The sequence below is a fragment of the Enhydra lutris genome, unplaced genomic scaffold (assembly GCF_002288905.1).
Source record: "Enhydra lutris kenyoni isolate GAN:26980312 unplaced genomic scaffold, ASM228890v2 scaffoldscaffold1, whole genome shotgun sequence".
Classification (NCBI taxonomy): domain Eukaryota; kingdom Metazoa; phylum Chordata; class Mammalia; order Carnivora; family Mustelidae; genus Enhydra; species Enhydra lutris.
In genome coordinates, this window is record NW_019154085.1 from 95,212,509 (window position 1) to 95,239,000 (window position 26,492).

Genomic DNA, 26,492 nt, shown 5'->3' on the forward strand with positions numbered 1-26,492 from the left:
TAATCATTATGGCTTTTGTCTTTTATGTGTTAAATTGGCTCTGAAAACCAATAGATAAAGCTGACAGTTTTAAATAGAATGTGTGTCTCCATTAAATTGCATTATAACCTTAAAGTGTTACATTCCTAAAGAAAATATTCTAGTCTAAAAATCTTTTGAAATTCCCACTTACCCTTAACATTTAATAAGAGATATCCTACTGACAAAAGGAAAGTGAATTCATGTGATATCTTTAGAAGTAAAGTAGTCCACAAATAGTTATTTCTTATTATTTTGGATCTTCTCAGAAACTCCTGCAACTTGACCAACAGCAATTGGCCATTATCAGAGATCAGCCAACGCTTTCTAGCTGGCAAAGCTACTTGCAAATGTTCTCCCAAATAGAATTTAGTTCACTAATGTCCTCATAATACATAAATTAAAGAAGGGTTTTCATATAAATGATATAGTGTAAGTGTGAACTTTCTCTTAGGCAAGGCAAGAATTTAGATAAGTTAGCCTGGATTTCATAATCCTGAAGTAGAACTCAAGATCTAGATGTAATTCAGCTTAACAATTAAATTGTGACTCGGATTTTTTTTTTTTTTTTTAAGCAAAGAACATTTATCTATTATAGTCTCTGTTCCCCCCCGCCCCAAAATGGACTTTATATAACTAGTAATGTGTGGGAAAAGATGTTTTCGTAATAGAGCTGTTGCAAATTTTAAAGCCTTTGGTTATATACAAATGAATGAAGCCAATTTTATACAATAGACTTAACATGTGGTACTTACATTAATTATTTAACTTTTGGCACCACTAATACGTTAAAGTATCTAGCCTGAGTAATTAAGAGTAAGTGTGTTAATAACTTTGCTACCTAGTGAAAGAGGAAAATTCTCATGACTAAGACTGTGGCAAAAAATATATATATTTTTTAAGTTGAAATATGTTTGACACACAGTGTTACATTAGTTCAGGTGTACAGTGTGGTGATTCAGGAACTCTGTGTATTATACTATGCTCACCACCAAGTGTAGCTACCATCTGTCACCATACAATGTCACCATACATTATTACAATACCATTGACTCTGTGACTTCCTCATTCCATCACTGGAAGCCTGTATCTCTTACTCCCCTTCACATTTTTTTGCTCATCCTCACATTCCCCGCCTCCCCCCGCCCCACAACTACCAGTTTGTTCTTTGTATTTATGGGTCTATTTCTGCTTCTTTTCTTTATTTGTTCATTTGTTTTGTTTTTTTAGATTCCACATGTAAGTGAAATCACATGGTGTTTGTCTTTGTCGGACTTATTTCACTTAGCATAATACTCCTCTAGGTCCATCCATGTAAAAACGATGAGTTTTTAATTTTTGTAGTTATTTGATAATTTTCTTAGGAACATGATTTCATGCCCCTGATAGGTCAGCTTGTCTTTTTTACGTGACTTTAGACTGTACTTCTCAAGTAGTATTGAAATCCTGATCTTTCTTGGTAACAGAAGTCTGAGGCACATGTTGTTTCTGACAGAAAGCCAGTAGAATGATCTTATGTTCAAAGTGCCAATTTTAAAAGAAGAAAATCAAGAACAGAAAAATTTTACTTTAAAAATTACCTGTTCTTTTCATGAATAATAATAAATCAAGTGAGGTTATAATGTGAATTTTAAAGAACTTTCAGGACTGTTTTAGGGGGAAATTGTGTTTGCTTTTTTCTTCATCTTTCAAAATCTCTTTTCCTAAAAATTATCTTTACTGCCTAGGCTTTACATAAACTGTTTTATTTAAAATGGGCATTCAGGGACGCCTGGGTGGCTTAGTTGGTTAAGCGTCTGCGTTCAGCTCAGGTCATGATCCCAGAGTCCTGGGATGGAGCCCCACATTGGGTTCCTTGCTCAGCAGGGAGCCTGCTTCTCCCTCTGCCTCCCACCCTCCCCTGCTTGTGCTCTCTCTCACAAAGAAAAGAAGTAAAATCTTTTAAAAATAAAATAAAATAAAATAGGTATTCATTGACTCCATTGTGAAAACAAAGATTAAGGTAGCTGTCATATATTTATCTTTGAAGTTATTTGCTCGGTCAGTGCTGGCATTTTTGTAAAACAAGAACCTAAGTTGTGAGGTTATTATTAAATCATAAATAACATTAGAAAGAAATTACTTTACTTGACATTAACAGATGAAAAGAATTTTTATAACTTACTGTAGTCCATTATACTCACATATCATTGTTATATCATACTGCAAAATCCTTACCTTAAGCTCACATAGACTTTCTATATTCTAAGCATGAAGAATAATTTTCAGATATGACACTAGAATGAAAGTAATCATATAGTTAGTTTCTAAAATTTTTTTGATAGTGAAATATTTTTCTCTCTCCAAATGAGTTTTCTAAGGCATTGGCTTCTTTTTTGATTCTCTTTTTAGTGTTGTTCTTTTTAATTTCTGCCACATGTCAGTTGTGTTGGAACAAAATAGTCCGTTCAGATATAAACTTAATATTTGTTGAGAGATACAAGCTTTTTGCTCTTCCTTAAAGTCTGTACTTCCCAGAAGTTTATTTTTAAGTGGTATTTTTATCTGAAATCTCTAATTGCTTCCTATTTCCAACCATGTGCAATATTCTGCCTATGAATTCCCTCATCACAATGTTATTTCCTACTACTTTGCCATATGTCTTCATATCGGACAGATTCTCTGTGTCTGTGATGACCTCTCTTCCTTTTATTTTAGAGGTTTTGCTTTTATTCATTGAATCCTCATTCTTTGTAACTTAGCTTAAGCCCATGTCTTTGATGACCCTCAGTCATTGGTTTCTCTTTTCGTTTTTTGGGGATCCATAGATATGTTCTTAGGAGACTGGAAGTTTTTTTATGTTTTTTAAAATACAGTGTATATTTCAACGATTACCTTAAGGTTATTATGTAAGAGTATTTTTCCATGTCATTTTAGAGGCTAACTTGTAACAGAAACTTGTTGTGTGAATTCAATACTTTTCATATAGCATTTACTGTCATATTTACAGTTTTGTTCATGCCAGCTGAAGCCAGACAATATCCGTGTTCTGTACTAATGATATTTCACTGTGGTTTGCATAGCACCAGATGCTGAGAACAAGTTGGATTACTAGGTGATACTTAAGAGTTAAGAGGCACTTTTAAAAGCCTATGCTATTCCAGCAGATTTACTGAATCCTATTTTTGTCTATGTAGGGGCAGCGGATCACTAATAATATAATGGTTCCCATGCAAAGAAAAATGTTTCTATTTCTAGTTCTAGTAGATACCAGATTAGATACCTGTTTGATTCAAATATCAATTAACAACGCTACATTATTAGCTTTCATATGGACAAGGCAGTTTTATAAAATTATTAACTGATACTTTATTTACATTGTCATTCTTGGATTGCTCTTTGCTGTATTTGGGCTAGTTATGGGACCTAACTGTACTAAATCAACCTCAGACTTAATGTTTTATATAATTCTGAGCAGATGTTCTTCACATTACTGGATATGCAACTGGATATGAGACTATAACTTTAACAGTAAACCAAATGTCAGCAGTTTAGTTTTAGCAAACTTTAATATTGTTATTTGAATTTTGTTATCTTTAATACTGCTTTCATTTTCCTTTAAAATTCATTTTGATTTAACGTTAGGAGCTAATATAGACAGAAAGTATATTAATGGTTGCTTAGGACTAGGGGAAGAATGAGGGGGGTAAGAGAGTGATAGCTAAAGGGTACAGAATTTCTATTTGTGCCCATTTCTTGACTGGATTATTTGTTCTTTGGGTGTTGAGTTTAAAAAGTTCTTTACAGATTTTGGATACTAGTCCTTTATCTGATATGTCATTTACAAATATCTTCTTCCATTCTGTCCATTGTCTTTTGGTTTTGTTGACTGTTTCCTTTGCTGTGCAAAAGCTTTTGATCTTGATGAAGTCCCTGTAGTTCATTTTTGCCCTTGCTTCCCTTGTCTTTGGCAACATGTCTAGCAAGAAGTTGCTGCAGCTGAGGATGAGGAGGTTGCTGCCTGTGTTCTCAAGGAATTGATGGATTCCTGTCTCACATTGAGGTCTTTCATCCATTTTTGAGTAAATTTTTGTATGTGGTATAAGGAAATGGTCCAGTTTCATTCTTTTGCATGTAGCTGTCCAATTTTCCCAACACCATTTGTTGAAGACATTGTCTTTTTTCCATTGGATATTCTTTCCTGCTTTGACCATAGAGTTGAGAGTCCATTTCTGAGTTTTCTATTCTGTTTCATTGATCTTTGTGTCTGTTTTTGTGCCAGTACCATGCTGTCTTGTTGATTACAGCTTTGTGATAGAGCTTGAAGTCCAGAATTGTGATGCCACCAGCTTTGGTTTTCTTTTTCAACATTCTTCTGGCTATTTGGAGTCTATTCCGATTCCATACAAATTTTAGGATTATTTGTTCCATTTCTTTGAAAAAAGTTGATAGTACTTTAATAGGGATTGCGTTAAATATGTAGATTGCTCTAGGTAGCATAGATGTTTTTGCAATATTTGTTCTTCCAGTCCATGAGCATGGAACATTTTTCCATTTCTTTGTGTCTTCCTCAATTTCTTTCATGAGTATTCTATAGTTTTCTGAGTACAGATTCTTTTCTTCTTTGGTTAGATTGGGTATCTTGCAGTTTTGTTTTGTTTTTTTTTTTAGCAGTTGTAAATGGGATAGACTCCTTAATTTCTTTTTCTTCTGTCACATTGTTGGTGCATAGAAATGCTACTGATTCTGTGCATTGATTTTATATCCTTCCACTTTACTGAATTCCTTTTTGAGTTCTAGCAATTTGGGATAGAGTCTTTCGGGTTTTCCACATAAAGTATTACATCATCTGCAAAGAGTGATAGTTTGACTTCTTTGCCGATTCACATGCCTTTTATTTCTTTTTGTTGTCTGGTTGCTAAGGCTAGGACTTCTAATACTGTGTTGAACAGCAGTGGTGATAGTGCACATCCCTGCCATGTTCCTGACCTTAGGGGAAAAGCTCTCAGTTTTTCCCCATTGGGAATGATATTCGCTTTGGGTTTTTCATAGATGGCTTTGATGATATTGAGGTATGTACCCTCAATCCCTACACTGTGAAGAGTTTTAATCAAGAAAGGATTCTGTACTTTGTCAAATGCTTTTTCTGCTTCTGTTAAGAGTATCATATGGTTCTTGTCCTTTTCTTTTATTAATGTAGCTATCACATTGATTGATTTGCAGATGTTGAACCAACCTTGCAACCCAGGAGCAAATCCCACTTGGTCATGGTTAATAATCCTTTTAATATACTTTTGGATCCTATTGGCTAGTATTTTGGTAAGATTTTTGCATCCATGTTCATCAGGGATATTGGTCTATAATCCTCCTTTTTGATGGGGTCTTTGTCTGGTTTTGGGATCAAGGTAATGCTGGCCTCATCAAATGTGTTTAGAAGTTTTCCTTCCATTTCTATTTTTTGGAACAGTTTCAGAAGAATAGGTATTAATTCTTCTTAAATGTTTAGTAGAATTCCCCTGGGAAGCCATCTGGCCCTGGGCGCTTGTTTATTGGGAGATTTTTGATTACTGCTTTAATTTCTTTGTTCATTATGGGTCTGTTTAGGTTTCCTATTTCTTCCTGGTTCAGTTGTGATAGTTTATACATCTCTAGGAATGCATCCATTTCTTTCAGATTGTCTAATTTGTTGGCATATAGTTGCTCATAATATGTTCTTATAATTATTTGTATTTCTTTGCTGTTGGTTTGATGTCTCCTCTTTCATTCATGATTTTATTTATTTGGGTCCTTTCTCTTTTCTTTTTGAAATAAATCTGGCCAGAGGGTTATTAGTCTTACTAATTCTTTCAAAGAACCAGCTCTTAGTTTCGTTGATCTCTTCCACTGTTCTTCTGGTTTCTATTTCATTGATTTCTACTCTGATCTTTATTATTTCTCTTCTCTTGCTGGGTTTAAGCTTTATTTGCTCTTCTTTATCCAGCTCTGTAAGGTATAAGGTTAGATTGTGTACTTGAGACCTTCCTTGTTTCTTGAGAAAGGCTTGTCTTGCTATATACCTCCCTCTTAGGACCACCTTTGCTGCATCCCAAAGATTTTGAACAGTTCTGTTTTAATTTTCATTTGTTTCCATGAATTTTTTAAAATTCTTCAATTTCCTCATTGGCACATTCATTCTTTAGTAGGATGCTCTTTAGCCTTCATGTATTTGAGATCTTTCCAACTTCCCTCTTGTGATTGAGTTCAAGTTTCAAAGCATCGTGGTCTGAAAATATGCAGGGAATGATCCAGTCTTTTGGTGCTGGTTGAGACCTGATTTGTGACCCAGGATGTGATCTATTCTGGGGAATGTTCCATAGCAATAGAGAAGAATGTTTGTTCTGTTTCTTTGGGATGGAAAGTTCTGAGGAGATAGGTGAAGTCCACCTGGTCCAGTATGTCATTTATAGCCCGTATTTCCTTGTTGATCTTTTGCTTAATCTCTCCATTTCAGTGAGGGGAGTGGTAAAGTCCCTGATTGTTACTTTATTATTGTTGATGTGTTTCTTTGATTTTGTTATTAATTGGCTTATATAATTAGCTGCTCCCATGTTAGGGGCATAAATCTTTACAACTGTTAGATTTGTTGTTGGATAGACTCTAAGTATGATGTATTATTCTTCCTTTAGTCTTTGGTTTAAAATCAAATTTGTATGATAGAAGGATTGCCACCTGGCTTTCTTTTGATGTCCATTAGCATAATAGTTTTCCATCCCCTCACTTTAAATCTAGAGGTGTCTTTGGGTCTCTTTGAGTCTCTTGCAAACAGCGTGTTGATGGGTCTTGCTTTTTATCCAACCTGACACTTGTGTCTTTTGATTGGGGTACTTAGCCCATTTACATTCAGGCTAATTATTGAAAGATATGAATTTTGTGCCATTGTATTATCTGTAAGGTGACTGTTACTGTGTATATAGTCTCTGCTCCTTTCTGGTCTGTGTTACTTTGGACTCTTTGCTTAGAGGACAGGACCCCTTTCAATATTTTTTGTACGTCTAGTTTGGTGATTGCAATTTCTTTTAGTTTTGTATGTCCTAGAGGCTTTTTATCTCTCCTTCTATTTTCAATGACAGTCTAGCTGGATAAAATATTATTGGCTGCGTATTCTTCTCATTTAGTACCCTGAATATATCATGCCAGGTCTCTGTGGATAGGTCTGCTGCCTATCTAATGTTTTTACTGTTGTAGGTTATAGACCTATTGTCCCAAGCTGCTGTCAGGATTTTCTCTGACTCTGAGATTTGTAAGTTTTTCTATTAGATATCGGAGTGTTGACCTACTTTTATTGATTTTGAGGGGGGTTTTCTGTGCCTCCTGGATTTTGATGCCTGTTTCCTTCCCCAAATTAGGGGAGTTCTCTGCTATAATTTCTTCTAATATACCTTCTGCCCCTCTCTCTCTTTCTTCTTCTGGGATCCCAATTATTCTAATATTGTTTCACTTTATGGTATCACTTACCTCTCAAATTCTCCCCTCAAGATCCAGTAGTTGTTTATCTCTCTTTTTCTCAGCTTCTTTATTCTCCATCATTTGGTCTTCTATATTACTAATTCTCTCTTCTGCCTCATTTATCCTAGCAGCTAGAACCTCCATTTTTTATTGTACCTCATTTATTTGCTTTTTTAAAAATTTTTTATTATATCTCATTAATTGCCTTTTTGATTTTGACTTGGTTAGATTTTATTTCTCCAGAAAGGGATTCTCTAGTGTCTTCTTTGCTTTTTTCAAGCCCAGCTAGTATCTTTATAATTGTTATCCTGAACTCTAGTTCTGATGTCTTATTTTTTTTTTAAAGATTTTATTTATTTGATAGAGATCACTAATAGGCACAGAGGCAAGCAGAGAGAGAGGAAGAAGCAGGCTCCCTGCTGAGCAGAGAGCCCAATGAGGGGCTCAATCCCAGGACTCTGGGATCATAACCTGAGCCAAAGGCAGAGCCTTTAACCCACTGAGCCACCCAGGCACCCCATAAAGGAAGTTTCTTTCTTTTTTTTTTTTTTTTAATTTGACAGAGATCACAAGTAGGCAGAGAAGCAGGCAGAGAGAGAGAGGAAGAAGCAGGCTCCCTGCCGAGCAGAGAGCCTAATGCAGGGCTCAGTCCCAGGACCCTGGGATCATGATCTGGGCCGAAGGCAGAGGCTTTAACCCACTGAGCCACCCAGCCTCCCCGCCCCCGCCATGTCTTACTAATGTCCACATTGATTAGGTCCCTGGCAGTCAGTACTGCCTCTCATTCTTTTTTTTGAGGTGAGTTTTTCTGTTTTGTCCTTTTGTTGAGAGAAGAATAGATGAACAACAGAAGAAAATGCTGGGGGCGCCTGGGTGGCTCAGTGGGTTAAAGCCTCTGCCTTCGGTTCGGGTCATGATCTCAGGGTCCTGGGATTGAGCACCACATCAGGCTCTCTGCTCAGCAGGGAGCCTGCTTCCTCCTTTCTCTCTCTGGCTGCCTCTCTGCCTACTTGTGATCTCTGTCTGTCAAATAAATAAATAAATAATCTTAAAAAAAAAAAAAAAAAAAAAGAGAGAGAGAAGAAAATGCTGAAAGTGTAATAACGACCCCAGAGAAGTATATACTAAACAAACCAGACCCGAAACCAAGGGGAAAAGAAAAAAAAAAAAAAAAACGATATGATCAGGCTGGTGAATAGAACAGCAATACACTGGATTTTGGGTGTATTGTGGTCTGTTCAAAGAAACTGTATCCCAAAATTTTAAAGAAAGAAGAATATATATATATATATATATATATATATATATATATATATATATGCAAAAATAAGGTTAAATGTAATGAACGGATAGACTATGACCATAACCGTGAAAATTTAAAAAAGATTTTAAAAAAGGAATTGATAAGAAGTTGGTTGGAAAAGGAAAGAAGAATAATTCAAAAAAAAAGAAAGAGAAAAGGAAGAAAATTTTAAAAATTAAATTTGAAAGACTAAAGAATCATGGAAATAAAGCCATGAATTTTATGAGCTGTATTCCCCTAGCTCTGGAATTTTGCAGTTCTCATTGATTGTTAAACTTGGTCTTGGCTGGATGTTCTTGCTGATCTTCTGGGGGAGGAGCCTGTTGCAGTGATTCTCAAATGTCTTTGCCCTGGGCAGAGTTGCACCACCCTTGCCAGGGGCAAGGCTAAGTAATCTCCAGTTTGCTCTCTGTAGCTTTTGTTCCTTGAAGGTTTTAGCACAGCTTTAGAGGATGAGAATGAAAATGGTGGCCTCCCAGTCTCTGGCCCCAGAGGAGCCAAGAGCTCAGGGCCCCACTTCTCAGTGCACTCTCAGAGAAAACCAGTCCATCACTCCTGTCTCCCTGGTCTCTGTCCGTACTCTGTGCCCATCCAGCCTATGACCGAGCATTTCTGTCTCTGGCACATGGTCCTGTTCAGAATCTCCAAGCCCAGCAGATTCCTGGGGTGCACTCCCGTGCTGCTCCTCCCAAGGAAGGAAGGGGAATCTCCTGGGTTCTGCTGCTTATTAGGCCCTGGCTTGAAGAGCAGCAGCCCAACTGTGCCGCAGATCATGGTTTATGGCAACCCTGAGCTGAGATCCCACTCCTGGACACTGTTGGCAGCTGGCTTCTTTGTGATACCTGGCAGCTCTGTCATACTCAGGCATCCCCAGTCTTCCTGTGATCCCAGCGGTCCTGAGACCACACTGTCCCAGCAAGGGTTCCATTCCCATCTTAGCCACTGAAGCGATGTCCCTCTGTGGAGCAGACTTCCGAAAGTTGATTTTGTGTTCCTCTGCTCTCTCACTTGCTGGGAGCTGGCTGACGGAGGCTCCCTTCCCCTCCTCCCAGTCTATCGTTCCCATATGTTGCCTCAGATTCACTTCTCCACACCTCCTACCTTCTAGAACGTGGTTGCTTTTCTCTTCATTAAGTTGTTGCTATTTTTTTTTCATTCTCCAGCTGAGTTCATAGGTATTCAGTATGGTTTGATAACTATCTAGCTGAATTCCTGGGACCAGATGAAAGTGAAGTCTCCTACTCCTCTGCCATCTTGGCTCCTCCCCATGAAATATCATTTTTAATTTTTAAGAAACAAAAAATGTTTAAGAAATAATCTATAATTAAAATTCATTATAGTGACTGCCCTTCCTTTTATCTTGCCAAGCCTTTCCAGTGCCTAACATAAATTTTATACATACTGGGATCCAGTCCATCAGAGTCTGATGTACAGGCAAATTACAGCAATATTATTAATATTATTGCTTATAACAATAGCAGCAGTAATAATTAAATATTGCTATATACTAAGTATGAAGCTGCAAAATGCCATACTTGCACTTTGCCCTTGATCCTCACAGCAGCACTATAAGGTATAGACACTTTTTTTAATGTCTTCTTTTTATAGCTGAGGAAATTGAAATTTAAATACTAAGTGTAAGGTCTCTGATTCTAGGGCTCACATTCCTCCTAGGTCATCCTGCTTCTCTGAGATAGTTTAAAATAGTAGTTCAGAGCCCTCCTTAATATAGCTTACTTAGAATACAACCTTACTGTCATTGAAATATATTAATGCCTGGGAAATGCTTTAGGTCTCAAAGTAATGGTTTTTGCCTCAACAGTATCTTTTTCTACAGTGTCTAGTTTTTTCTGATATATAGTTGATTGATGATAGATAGGTAGATACCTATTTTGTTTCCTCATGCTGATAATGACTTTTAGGTACTGCCTGAGTTGAGAACCAAAACTCGTGAAAAATAATACTATAATAATTTTTGTTTTAAAAGTATAACTGAGGGGCACGTGGGTGGCTCACTTGTTAAGTGTCTGCCTTCAGCTCAGGTCATGGTCCCAGGGTCCTGGGATCAAGCCCCACATCGGGCTCCCTGATCAGCGGGAACCCTGCTTCTTCCTCTCCCACTCCCCCTGCTTGTGTTCCCTCTCTCGCTCACTGTATCTCTCTCTGTCAAATAATAAATAAAATCCTTTTTTTAAATAAATAAATAAATAAAAGTATAACTGATTATAAAGTAATAAAAAATATTTTATGTTGAGTCATAAGTTAATGCTAAAAACAGTTCCAAAGGAGAAATTAAATTTTTTTACTAGCCATCATTAATACTAGTGAAAACTTGTCTCTACCATGAAGCAGTAGCTGCCTTCCTGAGAAGTCATCCCATTTTTAAAAAGCATGCTGTTAAAACAGAGACAGTTGGGGGTGGGGAAGGGTTAGGGGGTTAGAAACTAAAAAGTTTGTTTGCAAAGATAGTTATTTTTCTTGAATAATTTCAATATGAAAAATATTTGATAGCTCTAATTATAAACATGAAACCTAAAATTCACTAGGCAGATTCAGTAGATGCATCTACTTTTGCTTCACCTTTTGTCTTTTTTTCTTATCATCAGCACTGCCACACAGTGCATCTTACACATTAGCACTCTTGTGAGAAGAGTCAGTCAACAAAGCAACCATATAGTGTTTGCAACCAATGTGAAAAATAAGTCCACCAATTCTGAGTATAAAAAAAAAAATTATCATTTACTAAGATTCTGGACTTAGGAAGGAAATGAAAGAGTTTGGCTGGATAACCAATGCTATTCCTTAACACATCAGCCTTTTGTTATACACTTGTAGGAACAAATATTCTCTCCTAGAATTGCTCTGCTGTCAGCAAGGGAGGAGATGTTGGGACATTCACAATATGGTTGTCCTTTGGGGTTAACTTTTTATAAAGTAGTGCTAATAATCATTCAGCTCTGCTATAATGTAGCAGATGCTTTCCTAAAAATCACAGGCTATACAAAATTATGCAATAAAAACCTCAGCGCTTATACAGAAAATGGGTTAGTAGCACAATGGTCAAAAACTTCATCAATGATGTAATTTTTTAAAAAGAACCTAATTTTTTTCAGTGTAGGTAGAATAGCTTGATACATTTTGAGAAATACATAAGTGATACTACAGTATCACATTTTTATTTTTTTATTGAAGTATAGTTGACACATGGTGTTACATTAGTTTCAGGTGTACAGCATAGTAATTGGGCAATGCTGCTCTGCCCACCACAAGTGTAGGGATCATCTCTTAACATACAACGCTATCACAACACGACTGACTATATTCCCTGAGTATACATACCTTCCATCTCCATGACTTACTCATTCTGCAACTCGAAGTCTGTACCTCCCACTCCCCTTCACCTCTTTTGCCCATCCTTCCATCCCCTCCTGTCTGGCAACCATCAGTATGGTCTCTGTATTTATAGGTCTGATTTTGCTGTTAATCGTTTTGGTTTTCTTTTAGATTCTGTGTAGAAGTCATATAGTATTTGATTTCTCTTACTTATTACCAGCCCTTTATCTTACAAAAAACATGCTGTTTGGGCATCTGGGTGGCTCAAGCGGTCACGATCCCAGGGTCCTGGGATCGAGCCCTGTATCCATCCCGCTTAGCAGGGAGTCTGCTTCTCCCTCTCCTTCTGCCCCTCCCCCACCCCCCCCACCCCCGGCTCATGCTGTCACTCTGTCTCTCTCAAATAAATAAAAGTCTTCAAGAAAAAATGCTGTATCCTTGTGTAAATGGGTGGCAGAGAGTTGCAGCTTGTAGGTTATTGTGAAGTGGTGGAAGGAAGGCTGTTTGAAACCTGAAAGCAAATTGTACTGCCAGATGTGGACAGGTGTGGCATGTAACATAGATGTTTGAGGTGTGTGTTTTGAGTTCACCTGAGTACAGTTGTCTCTACTGTGTTTCTCACTGATGAAATCTGGCAAAGGAAGGCTCAAACTTAGGCTCAAACTAATACCAATTATATTGATTGTGTTGGATTTAACATTTTCAAAACAAGTATTAATAGCAAAACTGATAGTACTCTTAAAAGAGAGAACCTTATTTGCCCAGTGAGTGGGTAAAAACATGAGTCTTACCTGTTTACTGACTGCTGATGTGTGGGGGTAAGGAAAAGAAAGAAGTGGAGCCCATCTGGACCTGTGATGGGCTCCCCTTCTCTTAGAATGCTTTGCCAGATAGAAGTGGATACGAATGGGAGTGGGACTCTGTTAGCCATGAAGACAAGGGGAATGGGTTTGAATAGACAGCTAGCAGTATCACCTAAGTTTATCTATGCTGAGTAAATTGGAGAGAAGTTCTAGCCTTTTGAGTTCATGGAGTTCCAAAGACTGAATGAAATAGGATGTTTTACTCAAAGCCATTTTATTTTCCTGGCTGATAGTAGTGTATTCCTCTCATTTCAAGTCATCTCATTGTAAATGTCTTTAGGTATTCATTTGGAATAAATAGTGTGGACTTAAAATTCCTTACTTCTCCACTAGCTTCACTATTCATTTTAGTTTTTAAAAAAGATTTTATTTATTTATTTGATAGAGACACCGCAAGAAAGGGAATACAAGCAGAGGGAGTGGGAGCAGGAGAAGCAGGCTTCCCACCGAGCAGGGAGCCCAATGCAGGGCTCAATCCCAGGACCCTGGGATCATGACCTGAGCTGAAGGCAGACACTTAACGACTGAGCCACCCAGGCGCCCCTTCACTATTCATTTTAATAACTCACTCCTGTGGCCGCCACTTGGATTTTGCTCCTTAGAACTTAATTTTAAACTCAATGGCAATTCTCTCTAACCATAATTTCCAACTTTGTACCTATCCCACGCCTCCTAATCTTCTGTTGGACCTCATCAAGACTTCTGGTCTTTTTACCAGTCTCCTCCTTTTGTCCTACTATTTCTACCCTCTTCTGACCTCGTGCAACCCAGTCCCATTCCTTGAACTACCTCCACTGCATCCTTACCTGCCTACCTTCCTTTCACCCTGTGAGTGCTCTACAAACTACCCAGCCCCATGGACTCCTGATCACATAATATAACATCGACATTAAGGAGTGTATTGTGTATTTGTGGCACAACAGTTGATTTTTATTCCTAAGCCGGGCCTAGTGGAATGTATCCTACTTTATAATGAAAATAGAGGTTTATAGGCTGCCCCAGTTTTTATTGTTTCACTGAACTCTCAGTATCTCATTTCTCTTGATCCCTTGGTTTCTAACTAAGATTATAATTAGAAAAGGTTGGAGAACACTATGACTTCTGTTGCTTAATATATCATCAGCCTTGTATTATGATTAAAAACAACACATGAACAACAACATAAAAATTCTGGTGGATTCTGTTACTTATTTAAATGAAGCAAAACTCCTTACTTTTAGATGTTTTTAGCTTTAGAAATTTGAGGACCAGCAAAGCATGAGGTAATTCAAATGAATATTTACTAATACATTCACGTTGGAAAGATAGCAGCTTAGTTAGTGAATCAGCTAACCACCCTTTCTGCTGGAGTCTTCGATTTGGAAAAAAGCATGCTTAGAAATATGTCTGTGAGAAAAAGGCCATTTCTAATCTTCAGTTAATATTCATTTTGTCTTTGTTCTTATTTGTGAAATGCTTGCAATTGTCTTTAGAGGAGTGCTAAGGACTGTTTGTTTATTCTCAAGGTGTTTCCATTTTGAATAGTGCTACCCTAAGAGACTGGACATTTAAAACATGTGAACTCCTACACAACAAAGTGGCAGAAATAATGGTATTTATATGTTAATTCCATTAGCCCCAACATTTAACTCTATTCCCTCTGGTCATATACCAGCTGGAAAAAAGCAAAGACTCCACTATTAAAAATATCAAATCAGATAGTTCCAGCTGGGGTTTCCCAATCATTTAAAAGGCAAAATATGAGGTCACTTTTAATATCTTAAGTGGATGACTATCTTAGCATTTACTTTAGATATTAAATCTGAGGTGCTTATCTTTGCCTTACTAACTAGATTGTACCACTAGCAGTTTCTAGCTTTTGAGTATATTCCTTAAAAGCAACATTAGCACTTAATATGGGGTCAGTTGTTTTCCCCACTTATCTTTCCTAGGAATATCCAATTCATCAATATACTAATCTGAAAAGTTGACTCACTAATTGGCTTTAAGTGCCACAGGACTCTTCAACACATTATTTTAATCAATTTGTTGGAAAGATCAATTTTCTCATGGTTGAATGCATATAAAAATGAAACAACTAAATGAGTTACATAGGAAGGTTGGCACATCTCATTCCCTAGAGATCTTTAAGAAGAGGTTCTTGATTGTGTATCCAAAATGCTTTGTGGTCCTTAAATGAAATTTGTCTGGAAGCAGGAAGATAGGATACCTATCCAGGCCTGTGTTTCTGGATCTCCATCTTATGTTGACATTAATTTTCTAATAGTTAATAGCTTGTGTTTGAGTTGAAATGAGAAGTCATTCTTTTTTTCTTTTTAAAATTATTTTTTATTTAGGGACATTTTAATGTAATGAAGACAGTAGTGTTATGTTAGTTACGGTTGAGTTTTGTAAAGACAAATTTTTTTTTAAAGGCAACCCCACAGGCCTTCTTGTATTGACTGCTATTAAGGACCACAGTGAATGTAAATACAGTGCTTAAAGTTTCAAGCTAAAAGGAAAAAAAAAGGAACAGCAAGTTTAAGGTCCAACTGGCTAAGTGATCTGTAATATTTCCTTCAATGGTCTTAGTTCCATTTTTTCTAATTTAAAAATTTGGAGGGAGAAAAAAGTTTCAAGCCAAAGTTATTGTGACTAGTATAAAGGGGTACAGTTAATTTGAATACCAGTTGTTAAAGTTAAAAATTATATTTTGCTGTTTGTACTTTGTAGCACCCTTCCTCCCACCCAGCATAGAGATGTTTGGATTTGGGGGGCGGTGGGGAGGAAGGCTTTTTCAGACTGTTAGTTGTGTACACACGTGTTTTGTTTTCTTTTTCTTCATATTAGTCATTGTGGTTAAGTGATTTATTGGTAGCTGGTGAGTCACAAGTGTATTTTTCATTCTGTGAGTCACCTAGCTGCATACAGGTTTGTACATTTTCTTTCCTTTCTAGATCTTTCATCTAAAAATAGGTATTTTACTTAGTTGGAACGTTGAAATTTCAGTTTGCTGCATTAGCTTTTAGAATTGTAGAATATCAAAATAATGCTCAGAAGAAATCCCACAGATTTAGAAAACTTATTTAGCACCTCCTCTGGTCCAGGCACTCTGCTGGGCTTGGGAATACCATGACACATGTATGACATAAGGAACTTAATTTGAGAAGAGGGCGAAATAGATTAACAGCCACATGCAAAGACATGCTACAGGGACTGTGGTGGAAGTGTATGTATATATCATATACACTCGAGGCCCAGAGGGAATGGGCATGTGGGTATTCCTTGAGTATCATGTGGATAATACATTGGTGAATATAGGCTAGGTCATTATACTGCTGTGGATTGTAGCTCTTTGAAAAACTGTACATAGATGGTATATACCTCTTTGTTGGAGTGAGATACTTACTGATTGAAGGAGAAACAGAACTTTTATATTTGGTCCTGTCAAGTTCAACATTTGTATTGAAAACTTTGATAAAGATATGCTTTCAAAGGTAGATCTAAAATCTGCTGTCAGAAATTCTCAATTTATGGGATTTCTTTTTTTTTTTCTTTTAAGATTTACTTTTTTATTATTAGAGAGAGAGAGAGAAGAGTATGTGCGGTGGAGGGAGGGAAAGGGACAGTCTCAAGCAGACTCCCCGCTGAGCACAGAGGCCAGTGCTGGGTTTGATCTCATGACCCTGAGATCATGACCTCAGCTGAAATCAAGAATCAGACGCTTAACCAGCTGAGCTACCCAGGCACCCTGGGATTAACTGCTAAGTTATATAACGTTAATAACATCCTATTGCTTTATACAAAGATTTGATGAACTTCTGTTGAGGCTGGCAATAAGAGGACATCAAAATGCATCAGTGTTAAGATAGTATGATTCTTGAGCATTTTGAGAACAATTCGTGAAGGGCCTGTTACTTCCAGTTGCTTTCTCATAAATTATAAAGGAATGTGGCAGGTCATGAGTGCCTAAGAATGAGAATGTATTATTTCAGAGTGAGCTCATGATGCATTCTGGAGTATTTAAAATGTGGTGCTATATCTTGAGTCTGTAACAGAACAGAACCATCTAGTATAGCAGTCAGTACATGATCTTACTACTGTATGATCTTAGCCTACTTACTTGACCTCTTGTAGAGTTTCAGTTTTCTCAGCTATAAAATGGTTGTCATATTTATCTCATAGGCCTTTGAGAAGCTTAAGTGAAGTAGTATATGTGTAAAGCACCTTACACAGGAACTGGAACATAAAAGAAAATTGGTAAGCGATATGAGAATAAATACAGGCATATTTTATATACATGCATAATATATAAATTTATAGCATTTATATATCTAAAGGCATTTGTATATGTTTATATATATTTTATATATTAGGCATTTATATATATTTAGGCATGTTTTGTTCTGTAAAAAATAAAACTCCTACTTCTCAACATTAAAAAAAATAGAGAGGAGAATGAGCAAAACTATGGTAGAAGGACAACACAAAATTTATGAAGCATTCCATATTTTTTGCAAAGGAGAAAAAATTTGGAGGAGTATAGACCAAATAGTAAACAGTGATTAAAGGAAGAAGAGATTGGGTATATGATGGGAGAGTTAACCTTTTAAATTTAAATGATTATTTAACATTAGAATTTATAATAATAAATAAGTTTATTCTTTTATAATAATAAGTTCTTGAGACAATATATAAAAAACAGTGTTTCAAAAATAACTTTAAAACATAAGAGCAGGGACACCTGGGTGGCTCAGTCAGGTAAGCATCTGCCTCCAGCTCAGGTCATGATCCCAGGGTCCTAGGATCAAGGCCTGCTTCAGGCTCCCTGCTTCTCCCTCTGCCTGCCACTCTCCTGTGTGTGCTCGCTCTCTCTCTCTCTCTTTTTTTTCCTCTTTCTCTCTCTCTGACAAATAAATAAATAAAATCTTTGAAACATAGACGCAAACCCTGCCATTTCCCATCCCTCACCGATGAGGGGAAGTCATGAGTATAAATTGGAGGTAATTCTTCCTTGTTCTCCAGGAGAACTTGCCAGAGTCAGCACCTCACACTGAGACCCAGTAACAAGAGGTGGATGAAGTACTTCTTTCCCAGATCCATTTCTCTACCATTTATATGCAAGAGGGTGATCTCTTTGACTAGGGTTATGTGCTGTTAAATATTTTTTCACCTCTGTGTTATATAGAAATGAAACTTCACTGGTACCCTATAAATCACCTATTCCAACAACATTTTCTCGGTGCTTATGATTCTTGTTCTCTATCCCAGTTATCTTCACAGTTCATTTTGCTCAAGATTGACCATTAAGGGAAAGAAGATAATTAATCTGCTATTTATTTCCCTTCCTTACTTCCTTCTGTTATTTAAAAAGTAGGAAAGAAAAAAAATAATAAAAAATTTTTAAAAAATAAAAAGTAGGAAAGAATTTGAGTTTTTTTTACCAGCTCATTTATAGATGAACACTGGGACCGTTACTTGGATTGTATCTCAGAAGGCCACATGTCACGTATAGTGTGCAAAGTCTCTAAGCAAGACTGCAGGATTCCAGTAACAAAAAGGAGTTAACACTTGTACCCTAACCAGTTCCCTTTGGCATATTGTAACTAATTGCAGTTTATTTTGCTTCACTTTGGTTTTGGGAGATTATATTTATTTATACATATTAAAATAATAAACTGAAAAGGGAGTAGTGGCTTTTTAGCTTTCTACCAAGAGACCACAGATGGAAGATAAAACTTAAAATATAAGCACATATGAGAAAATGTTAATGCTGACACTTCTACTCTTATAGATCTTTGTATCAACCACATTCTGCACTGCTGTGTGTGTGTGTGTGTGTGTGTGTGTGTGTGTGAGAGAGAGAGAGAGAGAGAGAGAGAGAGAGAGAGAATGAGAGTGGGGGAGAGGAGAATCTAATGAGATTGGACAAGATGAATTGCTCCCAAATAAGGAATTACCAGGGAGACTGTAAAGTATGAATCTGCATTCACTGTTGCTAATTATGAACCTTACCCTGAGTTTATGTTTGTCTAAGGGTAATACTTATGTTTAGGATTACATATATATATATATAATTTTAAAATAAATAGGGGTACCTGGGTGGCTCAGTTAAGCAGCTTCCATTCGCTCAGGTCATGATCTCAGATTCAGTGCAATCCCTTTCAAAAATCCCCGTGGCATTTTTTGCAGAAATAGAAAAAAACCATGTTAAAATTCATGTGCACTCTCAAGGGGCCCAGAACAGCTAAAACAGTTTTGAAAAAAAAAAAAAAAAAGAACAAATTTGGAGGATTTGCACTCCCTGATTTCAGAACTTCTACAAAACTACAGTAATCAGAAGTGTGTGGGAATAGACATATAAACCAATGGAATAGAAGAAAGAGCCCATAAACAAACCCTGGCTTAAATGGCCAACAGGATTTTGACAAGGGTACCAAGACCTTTTAATAGGGAAAGGATGGTCTTTTCAACAAATGGTGCTTGGAAAACTAGGTATCCATATGCCAAAGACCGTACCATACACCATATATAAAAAATAAATGAAAATGGATCAATTACCAGGACACCTGGGTGGCTCAGTTGGTTAAGCATCTGCTTTCAGCTCAGGTCCTGGGATTGAGTCCTGCATCAGGCTCTTTGCTCAGCAGGGAGCCTGCCTCTCTGTCCCCCTGCTTGTGCTCTCTTTCTGTCTCTCTATCTGGCAAATAAATCAATAAAATCTTTTTTAAAAAAAGGATCAAGGGGCGCCCGGGTAGCTTAGTTGGTTAAGCAACTGCCTTCAGCCCAGGTCTTGATCCTGAAGTCCCAGGATCGAGCCTGGCATCGGTCTCCCTGCTCTGCAGGGAGTCTGCTTCTCCCTCTGACCCTCCCCCTTCTCATGCTCTCCCTTTCTTTCTCATTCTCTCTCGCTCGCTCGCTCGCTCAAAAAAATAAATAAAATCTTTTTTAAAAAAAAAAGGATCAATTACTTAATCATACCTAAATATAAGAGCTGAAACTATAAAACTCTTAGAAGAAAACATAGGCCAGAAGCTTTATGACATTGGATTTAGCAGTGATTTCTTAGGTGTAACACCAAAAGTAGAAGTAACAAAACAAATCGAGATTAATTTGACTTCATTGAAACTACAACATTTTATGCATCAAAGGGCACTATATAAAAACTCTGAAAACTTATAACAACAACAACCCAATTCCAGAATGGGCAAAAGACTTAAATAATATTTATCCAAAGAAGATACACAGATAGCCAATAAGCACATGAAAAGCTGCTCAACATCACTAGTCATTTGGGAAATGCAAACCAAAACTATAATGAGATATCACTTCACATCCATTAGGATGACTGTTACCCTACCCCCCTACCCCCACAAAAGGAAAAATAATGAGTGTTAGTAATGTAGAGAAATTGGAACCCTCGTGCATTGCTGGTGGGAATGTAAAATGGTACTGTTGCTGTGGAAGACAATATACCTGCTCCTCAAAAAGTTAAACATAAAATTATCATATGATCCAGCAATTCCACTTCTAGATAGATACCCAAAAAAATTGAAAGTGGGGACTCAAACAGATACTTGTATGCTGGGACGTGCAAGTGGCTCAGTCGTTGAGTGTCTGCCTTCAGCTCGGGTCATGATCCAGGGTCCTGGAATCTAGCCCTGCATCAGGCTCTCTGCTTGGGAATCCTGCTTCTCCCTCTCCTACTCCCCCTGCTTGTGTTCCCTCTCTCACTGTGTCTCTCTCTGTCAAATAAATAAAATCTTTAAAAAAAAAAGATACTTTTATGCTGTTGTTCATAGCAGCATGATTCACAATAACCTAAATAGAAAACAACCCAAATGTCCAGCAACAGATGAATGGATAAACAAAATATATTATGTACATATAACAAAATATTCAGCCTTAAAAAGGAATGAAGTTCTGATACAAGCAATAATACAAACGAACCTTGAAAACTTTATGTCACATAAAGTAAGTCAGACACAAAAGGACAAATATTGTTTCACATACCTGAGGTACCTAGAGTAATTAAGTTCATAGAGACAGTAGAATAGAAGTTATGAGGAGGTGAGGTGGGCGTGGGTGGTAGTTGGAATTAGTGGAGAGTTAATCGTTTAATTAGTACATTGTTTCTGGGATAATGAAAAAGTTCTAGAAAAAGGTAGTGGTGGTAGCTGCACAACATTGTGAATGCCACTGAATTAAACACCTAACAGTGGTCAAAATGGTGAAGTTGTATGTATTGTATACTTGACCAATAGTAAAAATTCAGCAGCGTATAATAATAAACCTTGACCTCTCGGGGCGCCTGGGTGGCTCAGTGGGTTAAGCCGCTGCCTTCGGCTCAGGTCATGATCCCGGGTCCTGGGTTCGAGCCCCGCATCGGGCTTTCTGCTCAGCAGGGAGCCTGCTTCCTCCTCTCTCTCTCCCTGCCTCTCTGCTTACTTGTGATTTCTCTCTGTCAAATAAATAAATAAAATCTTTAAAAAAAAAATAAATAAACCTTGACCTCTTGCTCACACATCTGTGGGTGCACTAGAATTCAGCTCATCTAGGCTCGTTTTGAAGCTATGGTTTGTGTCCTGGTCTGCCCCTTGTGCTTCTGAGCTTCCTTGGACCAACAGCTACTTGAGATATCATCTTATGTAGAAAAGCAGGAATGCTGCAGGGCAAGTTCCGCTGCACAAGCACATCTCAAGACTTTGTTGGCATCATATCCACTGATATGTCATTGATAAAGCAAGTCATATGGCCAAACCCAAAACCAAGAGGCAAAAAATTACCTTCTGTCCACCTCGAATCTATAGCAAAGGTGTGGATGAATACTACGAGCATAGGGGAGCAAAGACTTGAGAGCAAGAATTCAGGACACCACAGAGACAAACTAAGAATTTTTTTAAATTTTTGGCAACATTGAAGAATAAGGCATTATTCATTAGTACATTATTTGATGCTATGAACGTTACCTCCTTTAAGTTCTGAAACTATTCTGACGATTTTAACAGAATGGTTTGAAGTCTATTTTATATGTTCTTCCTTTTTTAAAAGTTTTTTTTTTTTTTAACGACAGAGGACCATTACAATGACCATCTATTACTATGCGAAGTGGTTCTTTGTTACTTTCCTGTTTATTTTTTAATATATATTCTTCAGCAGTCAGCTATATACAATAGTTGTACCTACTTCTAATAGTTCTATTAGACTTCTTTTTTAATTTGTTGCTTCTTAGGTAATGTATGTAGGTACGAAAATTTATAATCAAGATAGATAAAACTACAGATGCTAAAAGTGTCCCTGAGGTAATTGGTGAGGCCCTGAGTAGTAAACTGTATGGCATTCAGGTGGAAAGATGGGATTTTATTCCTTCAGATAATGGAGTACTGTTTATTTTTCTCCCAAGTTGCATGTTTTATAATTGAATTATTCATACATTATACCATTTCTTTAAAAAAAAAAAAAACTTGATGGTGAACTCAAAATATTTTTATAAAATACTTTATATAAAGAAGGATGCTTTTTATGATTTTATCTTTTTTAAGATTTTATTTATTTATTTTAGAGAGCAAGAGAGCAAGCATGAATGAGGGGAGGGGCAAAGGGAGAGGGAGAAAAAGACTCTCAAGCAGACTGAGTGCAGAGCCCACTGTGGGGCCAGATCTTCCAACCCTGAGATCATGACCTGAGCTAAAATCAAGAGTTGGACGCCCAACTGACTGAGCCACACAGGCGCCCAGCAATTTTATTTTCTAGGGACAGCGTAAGTTGGAAGTAAACTATTAGATTGATTGTTGACAGTTCCTAGTGGATGACATGAATAGGATAGCCTATTAAGGTATTTTTTTAAATCAAGGCTATAACTAATTTATTTGTAGAGTGATTAGTTATCTGCAGGTGAGAAGGGTGGTTGGAAAGTGGAAGAGGTGTGAAACAATGAAGTAGTAGTGTGTTTTGGGAGGTGGTGGTAATAATAAAGATAGCTGACTTAGCTGTTGGAAGGCTGTGTTTAATTTACTTCACCCATTTCTTTTACGGTCAGATAGTTCCCAGAAGTTCTCTGCTTTCTGCTGTGGATTTTTTTCCTGCAGCATCCTCGAAAAACCCAAGGCTTTTTAGTTGTCTGTTTGACATAACCCTCCTTCAAAATAGGGGTATAGAGCCGTATTAGTTTCAAAATATAAACCTGAAACTTTAACAGAATCTCTTTATGACAGCAAACTATGGTATACATGCTCCAAAATTTTAAGCCATCTTAACATGTAATATCAGTTAAAATCATATTAATTAGGCTTTTTCTAAAAAGTAGAATTTCATCCTTCTACTAGCAGTAGCTTATTCAAGTATTCCTATGCCTCTCTTGCATTGACTCTGATTATATACACACATAGATAAAACCCTCATTAATGCTTTACTAAAGCTAACTAGCAAGTTCTAGTGTGACCCTTTTTTACAAATCTCTTTGATTATAATACTATTTCTACTGAATTCATTCAAGTCTACAGATAAATAATAATAGCTGGATATAGATGTGGATGGAGTTATAGAGATATTAGAGCTAAATTATCCAGGGTTTAAAAAAATCATGGAATGGGGTTACTTATATCTGAAGAGACTATTCTGTTAACAGCATATAGCTGCTAGGTATAGTAAGGAGATAATACTGAGATTGGAAAGGCAAAAAAATTAATTATAAGCATCCTCTGTATCTGGTTAATTCTACCTTCTTTCTAATTGATTCAGTAGACTAATCTGTGATAGAAGGCTATCTGTGGCCCAGTTTAAAAAACAAGTTGGGGGGGCGCCTGGGTGGCTCAGTGGGTTAAGCCGCTGCCTTCGGCTCAGGTCATGATCTCAGGGTCCTGGGATCAAGCCCCGCATTGGGCTCTCTGCTCAGCAGGGAGCCTGCTTCCTCCTCTCTCTCTACCTGCCTCTCTGCTTGCTTGTGATCTCTCTCTGTCAAATAAATAAATAAAATCTTTTTAAAAATAAATAAATAAATAAATAAATAAATAAAAAACAAGTTGGGTTTTCGGAACTTCCTTTTATGACTTGTTTGGTGCTAGAAACAATGTTTAAAATAGTGGTTATTTTTTGTTTAGCTGCTCAAGTATTTTATTCCATAATATTACCTAATTAAGTAAAAGTACTAAACATAGACCTAGTTACAAGTTTCAGGTCCTAGATAAAAGAAGTCATCTGGTACTTTTGAGGAAAAATGAAACTATTATTTTCTTTAATTGGCCCTTTAGGACAGAGTGTCAGATCACATCCCAAATTTTTCTAGAAGGATATTAGCTTAATGCTCAGTCTTTGAGAGTAGATAACTTGAGTTGGCTTGAAGAAGACTTGCTGATAATGGAAGGCCTCTTACTAAGGGGATGACCCTTGAAGGCCAGGGTCATAGCAGGAATGTAGCAGAGTGGAGGTCTGGTTGGGTCAGAACAGGTTATCAATGAAGCAAGGTTATCGATGAAGCACACTGATCAGTAAGGAAGAGAAGGCCTTCCTAAGAGAAATGTGTAAACTAAGCAACAGTATCCTCACATAGCCTGGATCATATACTCAGGTATCAAGTTTACTCATTCAATCAAAAGAAGCAACTGGTAGATGGAAATCATACTGAAGAGAGATTCAATGACTGCATTCTAACACTAAATAGCCAGTGTTAGAAAGCCATTTAAAAATATACCACAATAAATTCTGAGTTTCTTCAGTGCACAAGATTTTAGCTAAATATCAGGTAATGGCTCTAGTGCAGGAGACTCGTAAGACTTGTAAGAAATATGTACAATGTTGGGTTTTTTTTTAAAGTTAGTATCAGCCATACAGAGTTCTGTATAGACAGTGTAGTAAAGTGAAATGAAATTTTTTCTTCCTTTCTTCAGCACTTTTTACCCTCATTTTGATCCTTTTCCAACCCTGAGCAAATGTTAATTGAAATGGACTGTGGGGGCACCTGGGTGGCTCAGTGGGTTAAGCCTCTGCCTTTGCCTCAGATCATGATCTCAGGGTCTTGGGATCGTGCCCCCCAAAGGGCTCTCAGCTCAGCAGGGAGCCTGCTTCCCCCTCTCTCTCTCTGCCTGCCTCTCTGCCTGCTTGTGATCTTTGTCTGTCAAATAAATAAATAAATAAAATCTTTAAAAAAAAAAAGAAAGAAAGGAAATGGACAGTGGTGTTCTCTTGGGTAAAATAAGCATTATTGGCTTTCTGAAATCTCGTCAAGTGGCACTGCAACTACTAAAGACCCAATTCCTTATCAGAATAAATAGAACTTTTCCTATGAAAGTTAAATTTTCTTTTTCTTTCATTTTTATTTTTGGTTTTTGGGGGGTTTTTTGTTTGTTTTGTTTTGTTTTGATTTTTTCTTTTGTTTCATTTTGTTTAGATTCTTGTCATTCATTTTGCAGGATTCTGGGTTGGCACTTAAGCCATGAAAGGCTAATATAAAAGTTAAGTGACATATGACATAGCAGATAAACAGGGAGTCCAGAACAGATTTTCTTTTTCTTTTTTTTTTTTTTTTTAAGATTTTATTTATTTACTTGACAGATCACAAGTAGGCAGAGAGGCAGGCAGAGAGAGGAAGGGAAGCAGGCTCCCTGCTGCTCAGAGAGCCCGATGTGGGGCTCCATCCCAGGACCCTGAGATCATGACCTGAGCCGAAGGCAGAGGCTTTAACCCACTGAACCACCCAGACTCCCCCAGAACAGATTTTCTTGATGCATGTTTGCTCTTTCTGTTATGCCAGCTGTGTCAGGAACTCCACTCTCCCAGTTACCACTGTTGCATTTTAGTTCCTTCTCTTTTCACCACACCTCACTTCTGCAGCTCCAGTTACCACCTGAGAGTTTTAATTGGTAGTTTTACATTGATAGTTTGGGCCAGTTGAGCTGCTATGATGCCGACATCACTGCCCAAGAACTGAAAGTTTAATCTTAAGCTTTTCCACAAATACATTACAATACATTCTGGCTGTACAATAATACAAAAGTAAAACTGGTACATTTTATATGGGAACCACCATTTTGGGTTATACCCTCTATCCCTTGGTTATGTATGAGAGATCAAAAAATAATCAATTGATGAGCTTAATAAGCTACTTCATAATTTTATATTTCAGAATTTGAGTATCCTATGTTCAAAATTCAAGTTTGTTGTAGAATTCAGCTGCCCAGGTGACCGATTTAGTGTATATTGAGCTTCATGTAGACATTCTTAAATGGGATCGCACAATCCTATAGGCTGTTTGCCATAAATCCAATGACAGTGTGTACTCAGAAACTACAGGCATGGAGGGCTTAATTACAGCAAGCTAATGTCCTTTTTTTACCTTGAAATCTTTTCAGTTGACGTTCTTCTATTATTCAATTCCATTACATACCAGTAATTGCATTTATTGAAGCCCATGCTTCTCCTTATAGGAAATGCTGATCTTTGTAAGTTTCAACTTTAGGAAGGAAAATGTTCTTTAATAAATAATTGAAAGAATTTTCTACTTTTCACAGTTCAGTGCTGGTCCTTGCCATTTAGGC

General features: G+C 37.1%; 1 protein-coding gene across 1 annotated transcript in view; it reads left to right on the forward strand.

Moving 5' to 3' along the window:
- Positions 1-26,492, forward strand: part of LOC111159044 (aspartyl-tRNA synthetase) — a 67,154-nt gene that overhangs the window by 18,310 nt on the left and 22,352 nt on the right. The window lies entirely within an intron of this gene.